Genomic DNA, 10,367 nt, shown 5'->3' with positions numbered 1-10,367 from the left:
CTTGAAGTTTTTTTTTCTTTTGTCATCATTTTTCTTCGTCTTATTTGTTCATGCTGTTCGCTTCTCTTTTATGATGTCCGGATGAGATGAGATGATATGAGCTCAGTCTCACCCTTATTATAATTTTTATATTGACTGACAAATGTACTCTGATATTAGATAAACAGGGGAATCCAAAGAAAGTTTTTGATAAGCGAATATGGACAAAACCGGTGACGCTAAAAGAGAGAAAAGTCCACACAAATGTTCCCATCTGCTCACTCGCTAAGCTGTTATTGGTATAAGTAAAAGAAATGGAAAGCTGAAAGCGGTTTTCCACCGCTGGTGATGTGTGTGCATAACATTAACCTCAAATCAAAACATATCACCGAAATAGTGTAAAACAACAACAGAGGGATCAAAAGCGTCACAGAACCAAATTCTTTTAGTTCAAAGTCTGCATCTTTCTGAAGTGAAAATGCTAGCCGTGGGGTTTTTACTAGCCCATGTAAAGATAAAAATGTCTTCCCTGAAACAAGTGTGAAAGTGTTTCTGTGGTTTGAGCCCACGTGCCAAAAGAAATTGTTGTCAACAACAAAACACATTGTTTGACAAGGGAGAAATGAAGGGGATTTACTGTGTTACATTTCTCTCTTTGTATCTCTGCCCACCCTTCTGCCTGTTTGGAAATTGGAAAATTAACCAGATAAAAATACGTTAACAGCTACTCTTTAAAAGGTAAAATCACATGAAAGTTCAGAGTCAGAATGAGCTTTATTTACCAAGTATCTGCAACACACAAGCCATTTTTTGTGGTTTACATGAGCATATTGACACGAGAGAACAGAAAAAAAACAATAAAAAAAAAATATATATATATATTTATATAATTGATATATATATATATATATATATATATATATATATATATATATATATATATATATATATATATATATATATATATAAATTTTTTGTTGTTATTATTATTTTAATTATAAATAATTAAAAATCGACCAAATTAATAGTGTAGAATTTTATAACAGCTTTGATGGGATTTGTATATATTTTTATTTTTTCAATATCAATAATAACTCAAAGTGAAAAGTGAATAATTTATCATTATTACTTACAAACATATACATATCGAGTATATTTTAAACACAGTTTACACAGTTATAAGCACTTGCATTTTCTCAATGAGTTATAAAGCTAACGATGATGTGCTAGAAAGGCATTATAATTGATACAGCCAGATGTGTTCAACACCTGTGTTATTAAGCTGTGTAATTCAAGTGAAGCATTTAGCTGGGGATAGTGAGGAAAAGGTGAGTGAAGGTGCATAGAGAGGAAACAGCGCTTGATTCCTGTTTGAGTTACATACGGGTGGATGTGCCGGAACATGAGGAGCAGGTATCTGCCTGTTCAGCTGCCTTAAAGACGGGATTCTGGAATCTTGGAACAGTGAGTTTGCCAAACGGCCCCATGTACAAGCTCTTCAGCAGCTGCCGGCTCTGTGAGTTTGGCGGTCAACCAGTGCACGACTCGGTCAGCGAGGTCAACAACTTTGCCTGAGGGTAGCTTTGAAAAGCTGCCAGAAAAGAGTGATTTTCCTTTTCACCTGTTTTTAACAGCTGTGGGAGAACTATGAAGATTGAAGCAAGTCCAAAAGATTAAAAAAAAAAAGTTTGACTAATTTAAAATACATTAGGAAAACACAAGGAAGAGGAGATCCTGAATCATTCTCAATGTAAACGTACTGTACACAGAGAACTGTCTACTGGGTAGACAGGCATTAGTCTATCAGATAACAAGATTAAATGAGTGATATTCTGTCCTGCAACAGTAATTGACGATTAGCTGATAACGATATATTAAGGCTTAATGGGCTGGAGCTATTTATATACCACCATTGACGATTAGGTGGGGGGATTCTGTAAGCATGCTGTAAACTGACCACCCTGATCTGTGCTGACTTACCATTCACAAGTAACAGTCTTCAGTTAGTTAGTATTAAATAAATAAATAAATATATATATATATATATATATATATATATATATATATATATATATATATATATATATATATATATATATATATATATATAATTAGTGTTTAGGAAATTAAATAAATATTAATTAATTAATAAACAAATATATATTAATTATGTTTATATTTGTATAAACAGACAGTTGTTAAGTAAAAATAAATAAATAAACAAATAAATAAATAAATAAAATGTTTGTATTTGTGTAAATAGACAATTACTTGATAAGTACATCAAATAAAAAAAATTGCCTTTATTTTTATAGAAAGACAGTTACTTTGCAAAATGTTTATATTATACAGCTTAGAGTTGTTTAGTAAATAAATAAATAAGAACCATGTTTGTATTTGTATAAATAGACAGCTGGTTAGTAAATAAATAAATACATAAATAAATTGGAACAATGTTTGTATTTGTATAAATAGACAGTTAGTAAGTAAATAAATAAATAAATTATTAAATGGTAATTAATAAATACACTTCACATACAGAAGCATTTAATTATAGGCAAAACAAATGTTTGGTTATTTTTTGTTTAAAGAAAATTGTATGTAAAAATTATATTTAAAAAAAAAAGAACATAAAATTTACATATCTGCCACATTACTACTAATATGGTACAGAAAAACATAAATGAATATACAGTATCTGTTCAGCTTAAAAGATTTAATATAACACTGAACAACATGAACTGATGTCATCATTTTTTTGCATAAGGAAAAATCATTAATCATCCATAATTTGTTTTGTAGCTTGTAAATAATTAATTCATTTGGAGAAAACCAAATGCCAAAACTGCTAGTGGTGGAAAAAGTACTGAAAATCATACTCAAGTAAAATTACCTTTACATGCCTCAAAATGTAGTGCATGTAGCGTAAAAGTACATATTGTAAAAATTACTCAAAGTATGAGTAAAAAGTAGCCCTTTTAAAAGTACTCAAGAGTAGATGAGTAGTGAGTTTTGCGCTGTAAAAAGCTGATGCATTTAAACTTAATTTGTAGGTGGGTGTAAACAGAACATACAATGTCATAAGACAATGTCATAAGACATTGTATGTAAACAGAACATACAATGTCATAAGTGTTGTCAATTCAGCCACATGTACAAGATTCTCTGTATGTCTTGTACATGTGGCTGAATTGACAATAAAGCTGACTTTGACTTTGACTTTTGACTTTGATAAGACACTAATATTAAGTCAGATTTAGGTTGTGACGTCAGGTGAACAAAATTAAATGTTCAATCAACATCTAAGGATATCATTTTGATGCACAATACACCTTCATGAAAAGACGTTGATATTTAGTTAATAATAGGTTGTTGGAAAGTGACCAAAATGCAACATCAAGCAAACATCTAAAATCAACGTCATACTGATGTCAAATACTGACATTTATTCATTAGGTATGGCAACCAAAATCTGATAGATCTCAGATAAGATCCACACAACCTCAAGCTGTAACATCATTAGATGTTGATTATTTGGTTGATTTTAGGTTGGATGTTTGCTTATCCACATAGAAAAGAAAAAATAAAGTAGTAACTGCGGGTTGAAGGAAAGTAGTGGAGTAAAAGTACTGATACAGCACTAAAATGTACTTAAGGGAAAGTAAAAGTACATATTTTTAAAACTACAAACTAAAGTACAATTCCTGAGAAAACTACTGAATTACAGTAATTTGGGTATTTGTAATTTGTGACTTTTCACCACTGGCTATATGCAACAAGTTTATGCAAAAAAATAAATAAATAAATAATAATAATAATGTTTCTGGCTCCAAATGACTTAATTACACATTTTAGATCAGATCAAACTGTGGTGCATTCATCGTCTTCTCATAGAATACATGTTCTACCTAATTAAATTTACTGTCTATTGACTTTTTTTCTATTTCTTGTCAGCTGTCACTTTCTGCACTCTCATTGGATGGCTTTGTGTGTTGTATAGTTTCAAATCTGTTTCATAAGGACAAGTAGGGTAACTGGTGGCCTTAAGTTGTTGCCATCTTGGTTAGGAGTTAGTCAAACCGATACTACTCATATGAGTTCTTGAGGGTTTTGAAGCAGTCGTTACTGAGCTCCATGAACATGAGTTGTGACACCCTCGTCCATTCATAATGCAAGTATCTGAATGAATCAGATATAGACTATGTCCATATATAGCTTAGAGGCACAGTCTAGTAGCAGGCACAATTGTAACTGTAATTTTAAGGAATGCAAATGTTTGTGAATTTAGGAAATATTCTATAATTGAATCTGATATTTTTATATTTATATGTTTTTGCTCCATTGACTTCCATTGTAACGTTTTTAATTTGCAAAGTCATGACACCAAATAATCATGTATTCTTGATTGTTGATGTTTTTCCATGTCAAACTTTTCATTTTTTAGTATATTGGATCATCAGTTGGCAGCATTAACCCTTTAGATAGGTCTGTGCACACATGTTTCTGGTTTTTATATAGAGTTCTATGGACTAAAACAGCAAATTATAGTGTTCGAGCCATAACTGCTTATTTTTTATTTTTTTCAAATATACAGTATCAAGGTAAGTGCGCAAAGATCCCTCTCACAATCTCGCACATGCCCACACACACACACATACTTCATATAACCCATAGACAGTAAAAGATACTGACGTAGTAGTATCCGTGACGTCAACCATAGGTTTCTAAAGAGAGCAAGTGAAGCTACAAGTAGGCGTGGCCAACCGTTGCCATTTTGTTTGCACGTCATTGCACCAACTGGGGGTAACCAAACAAGGGAAAAGAGGCAGAGTGTCAGTTGAGCTACAGCATTTTGCTTAGACAGGCTTTTCTTTAGGAGAGATGCTTAATACTTAATTACCTGGGATTCGTTTGTGTTCTGACCACATGTGCTTGGTTGTAAACTATCTCATTAAAGTGTTTAATTTTTTAAAAATACCTTTGTAATACACTGAGCCACTAAGCATTGTTCTTATGGCAGTTTTATACAGGAGGAAAATGCAAATGAAATACTTCATATATAGTCTGTGTTAGTAAATGCAAGACTATTTATGAAATCCAGGCATAAAACTGTATGACAACATTTCTGATGACTATTCTATAGCCAACAGCTAATCAGTCTGTCAGATTCTGGAGTGCTTTACAGGTCTAAAGAGAATTATAAATGATAAATTATCCCAAATAAAACAAATACATTTATAGATGGTATATAAGTATAAGAATTTCCCTCACCTGGGAAATGGAGGCCACTTGAATGGTTTGTGAGAACAAGTTAGTGCACATAGCATGCCATATCATCTGATAATTGTAGGAAACAATTCCAAAAGGCAATTGGCTGTGTAAAGCCAAATGAAACAAAAAAAAATAACTATGTATATGACAAGCTCAGCGGCTAATCAGCCGGAATCAGCTGAGGTGACATGACGGCGACTAGCGAGATCTGGCTGTCACTGAAGTTGCCACACCCACGCTTAATTATGCAGGCTTAATCAAGCCTAATATAAACGAAACAGATTGATTATAAAACATTTACCCCCTTCAGAGATGTCATGAAGGGTAATAATAGCTATAACCAAAACCATATTTTGTACCAAGCTGTAAACATGTATTTATCAGCTTTAAAATAGGCTAATTTAGCATGGTAGTCAGTAAACATCTGGTGTCCCTGGAGCCAGTCTCCATTGGCGAGTTGATGAAATGCAGTTCAGTTACTTCCACATTGGCTACACGAGGGAAAGTGAGAGGTTGCCGCTTGATATAACCATATTATGCAGAAACTTTTTTTGCACTGCAACTGATGATCAACAGTAAAAATTTGTAAATTATCCAACAGGCAATACCAGCAAAAATCAAGAATACATGATTATATGTCGGCATGAATTTGCAATCAAAAACTGTCACTATAATAGAAGTCAATGGGGCAAAAACAGCCACCAACATAATGAAAAGCCCCTTTCACACATACACACCTTTCCAGAAAATTACCGGCAATTTTCCAGAAAAGTGTGTATTTGTGAATAGGCCCTTTTTGAAAATACCGATAAATTTGTTCTGGCTATTTTCCGGAAAGAGAAGTTGTAACATTACCGGTAATTTGCCGGAATGCTGCGCTGGGTAAACGCAAAAGGAAGATTGCCGGAAAGAGCACGTGCATGTCTAGAACGTGCTGACATGAGACGTCTGCTTTGGCCAATCAGAACAGTCATTCACGTCCGCGTGGTTTATGAGAATAAAAGCTTTTGAATATTTTTCCAGACACATTTAGCTGCTAGAAATTAGTCAGATAACGTTTATATATTCATCTTAATGCCAACCGTGTAATTAATTATTGATAAGATGTTTATGATAAGCTGTTGTTTGTTTACTTTCAAGCTTTGCGTATGCCCATGAAACAGCCCATGAGTGCCAGCACACACCCATTTCATGTACATCTCGACATGCGAAAGTGTTTCTCTATATGTTTTCATCGAAGTTGTTCACAATACTAATCTATCCACAGAGTTTGTGATGTAGTTGAATGTTTACAAATACAATTGTAGCCATTTAGAGCTCCTTTCTGGTTAATGATGTCAGAATTTATCGGTATTTTGGAATGGATGTGTGAATGCTCTTTTCCAAAAAAATTCTGTAACGTCCTTGCCTGTATTAACAGCGTTTTTTTGAATCCACCGGTAAAGTCGTTCTGGAAATTTTCCATATATTTACCGGTATCACTGTGTGAAAGGGGCTAAAGTGTAGTCAATTTGCCCACAGTGAATTGTTGAATTTTTGAAAACCTACAAAGCATAATATGTGTCAAAATAAGATTTGTCACTCAAATAATTCCATTTGCTAACACATTGTTCTTTTCAATTGGTAACAGAACAAACTGTTGTCCAATGATTTTCCTAAATAACCTAACTCGTTAAACGAATTAACCTAATTAAACCGTTAAATATGGGAGACATAGTGGCGCAGTAGGTAGTGCGGTCGCCTTACAGCAAGAAGGTTGCTGGTTAGAGCCTCAGCTGGGTCAGTTGGAGTTCCTGTGTGAAGTTTGCATGTTCTCCCTGCGTACGCGTGAGTTTCCTCCGGGTGCTCCGGTTTCCCCCACAGTCCAAAGACATGCGGTACAGGTGAACTGGGTAGGCTAAATAGTCCATAATAAATTCCGATAATAAAATTGTTGCATTAAAAATCTGTTTTCTATATTAAACAGCCATTGGGAAATATATTTCATTTAAAAAGTTACCTTAAGGGAAATATTGGTAACACTTTATAATAACTAAACACTATAAATTATTTATTAAGCATTAGCAAATAGTGAACTCATTATCTGTTAAGCATTAACTCTACATTAATAAGTGTTAGTAAGCAGTTTACAACTGCAGCTACAAATGCTCCATTCTTGACTTATAAGCACCTATATAATGTGTTTAATGATTGTATTTTCATACTTAGTTAAGGATTTATTTTTCATTACTAAATTAAGTATTGAATTATTTACAAACTGTTTGTATTTAAGAGTAGTTGAGGGTTTTTAAGGATCATTCAGAATAAGTTAGTAAATGATTAATAAACTATTGAAATCAACATTTATATGTCTTATTATTCAGGCATATATTAATGGTTACTATATATTTTAATAAATGCTTTATTAACTCAACTTCATGCAGTTTTGTGACCTAATCTAAAGTGAGGACTATTCATGCTTTATAAATCCTTTATAAATGACAAAAATTTAATTCTAAACAGGAAAAAAATACATTATTAATTTCTCTTCATTTAAAGATACACAAATGAAACTGTACTTCAAATGAAAAATAGATATTTGCAACCTTATCTAAAATAGAATCACTGTAGAGTTTAAACATTACATCTTATTATATTGTCAAATTATAATATTGTTGTTGTTTTATCCAGTTGGATGTCGTATTTTGACTCTCCTGATATTTTGCAATGTTTAAACTTTACAGTAATTTTACTTTTTTAGAAAGATTGCATATATTATCGTTCATTTGATACTGAGCCTTTAATAGTAATTTATAAGGCATTTATAAAGCATGAATAGTCCTCAATTTAGATTAGGTCACAAAACTGCATAAAGTTGAGTTAATAAAGCATTTACTAACATATTAGTTAACTATTAGTATATGCCTGAATAATAAGACATATAAATGTTGATTTCAATAGTTTATTAATCATTTACTTACTCATTCTGAATGGTCCTGAAAACCCTCAACTACTCTTAAATACAAACGGTTTGTAAATAATTTGATTCTTAATTTAGTAATGAAAAATAAAGCATTAACAGAGCATGAAAATTAAACAAAAACAATTATTAAACACATTATATAGGTGCTTATAAGTCAAGAATAGAGCATTTGTAGCTGCAGTTATAAACTGCTTACTAACGTTTATTAATGTAGAGCTAATGCTTAACAGATAATTAATTCACTATTTGTTAATGCTTAATAAATGATTTATAGTGTGTAGTTATTATAAAGTGTTACCGAAATATTTAATATTTTTGCTCTCATGTATATCGAGTTAGCTCTTAATACACTTAGTTTGGCCCATTTTCCCAGAAAAAAAAATACTTTTTATAACATTTTGATTATCATAAAAATGTGTTTAGGTTAAAGAATACACTGTAAAACCCAACAGTCAACTGTGTTAGTTAATTCTACTCGTTCGAAAAGAGTTTTGAACTTAGTGTTGAAGGAAATACATTAAATAAATACCTCATTACTTCAACTTAAATGGAGCAAGTTCACAGTACTCATATAGATTTGTTTTTTTTTTTTAACCTAACTGGTTTGTAGCAGTTGGTTTCCTTAAAAGGTTTGCGTTGTCTTAGCTTAATGGGTTTTACAGAACTTGGTTTTTATCGGGTTTTACTGTGCTCAAATTGCAAAGTTCACAGTATTCATTAGCATTAGGTTTTAAATGGTTTGTTGCAATCGGTTTCCTCAAATGGTTTGAGTTAACTCAACTTTTGGGGTTTTTACAGTGTATTCAAATATTTGAACTGGAAAAAAGACAAAGTTTCAGTACAAAAGATTTGTCAGTGATAGTTTTAAAACACAGTAATGAGGAACTGACAAATTCTGAAGGTGATAAAAGTGACAGTTGATGAGCTGATGATGTGTGTAATCCACACCCTCCAGAGATACTGTAAACAACTAAAGAGCTATGACCATGACAAAGCAAATTCATATGAATAATTGTTCATGAAATGAGGCTGTTTGAGAATAATAAGATCATGGAAAACAAATGTATAATATATATGGCATAAAAACTTGAAAAAGAAAATCCCCATATATTCTTGCAATGGCTACAGGAGGTGCTATTTGAATCAGAGACCACTATGAGAATGATTCATCAAGTTCTGTTCCCAGCATAAGATAAGTCCTTATATTTATCTTGTTTTCACTTTCTCAAGAAATGTTTTTTATAATTTCTCACTTCATCGTATCAGCCCCTAAAATATGAGTTGAAATAACTTTTTGGAAATGAAGCTCAATAAGAAAGCATGTATCTGCATATCTATTGCAGGCTCAAGAACGGCATTCGGTTTATACAAAAATTATCTGCAGAATGATCAAGAACACACTGTACTTTAGTTCTGCTGTATTTCCTTATAAAGTGTTTGAAGGAATTACTGGATCTATAGAATTCAAAGTTGTGTGGTTTCACTTTATCACAGGCACAATACTTTAATCTCCCCTTGTGCAAGAAGATGGCTGTAACAACTTGTCGGTTGAACGTCAGGATCTAAATCAAAAGAGCTTTTTTGTAACATGTAGAGCAGGGGTGCCCAAACTTTTTCTTATGAGGATTATTTTCTTAATCACCAAACTTGATTAAGGTGGGGTAGGAAATTTATTAATTTATTAATTATGAAAAATAAATAGAAAAAAGACTTCAATTATATATATATATATATATATATATATATATATATATATATATATATATATATATATATATATATATATATATATATATATATATATATATATACTTTTTATAATGAACGTCTTACAATAAAAACATTAATAAACACATTTATAGCACAATGGTGTTCAATGCTAAATACATTAATTAAGCTGAACCTGCCTTTGCTTTGATTTGCTTGTCAATGTCTTTTGTATTGTCCTCTATCTTTGACAGACAGTATTTCATTTTTTAAAATCTAATTCATGCACAACATGTAAACAAATAAGCAAACAAAAGGTTACTTAAAATTAGAAATGACGATCTCTTTTGAAGGCATTTGCCGCAACCTTCATTCTAATTCTTCTCAGATGGGATGACTTTGGCTTGTGGGTCCTACTTTGGGCATCTCTGATGTGGAGGAATGACAC

This window comes from Danio rerio, chromosome 24 (genome assembly GCF_049306965.1).
Source record: "Danio rerio strain Tuebingen ecotype United States chromosome 24, GRCz12tu, whole genome shotgun sequence".
NCBI lineage: Eukaryota > Metazoa > Chordata > Actinopteri > Cypriniformes > Danionidae > Danio > Danio rerio.
This window is presented reverse-complemented; position numbering follows the sequence as displayed.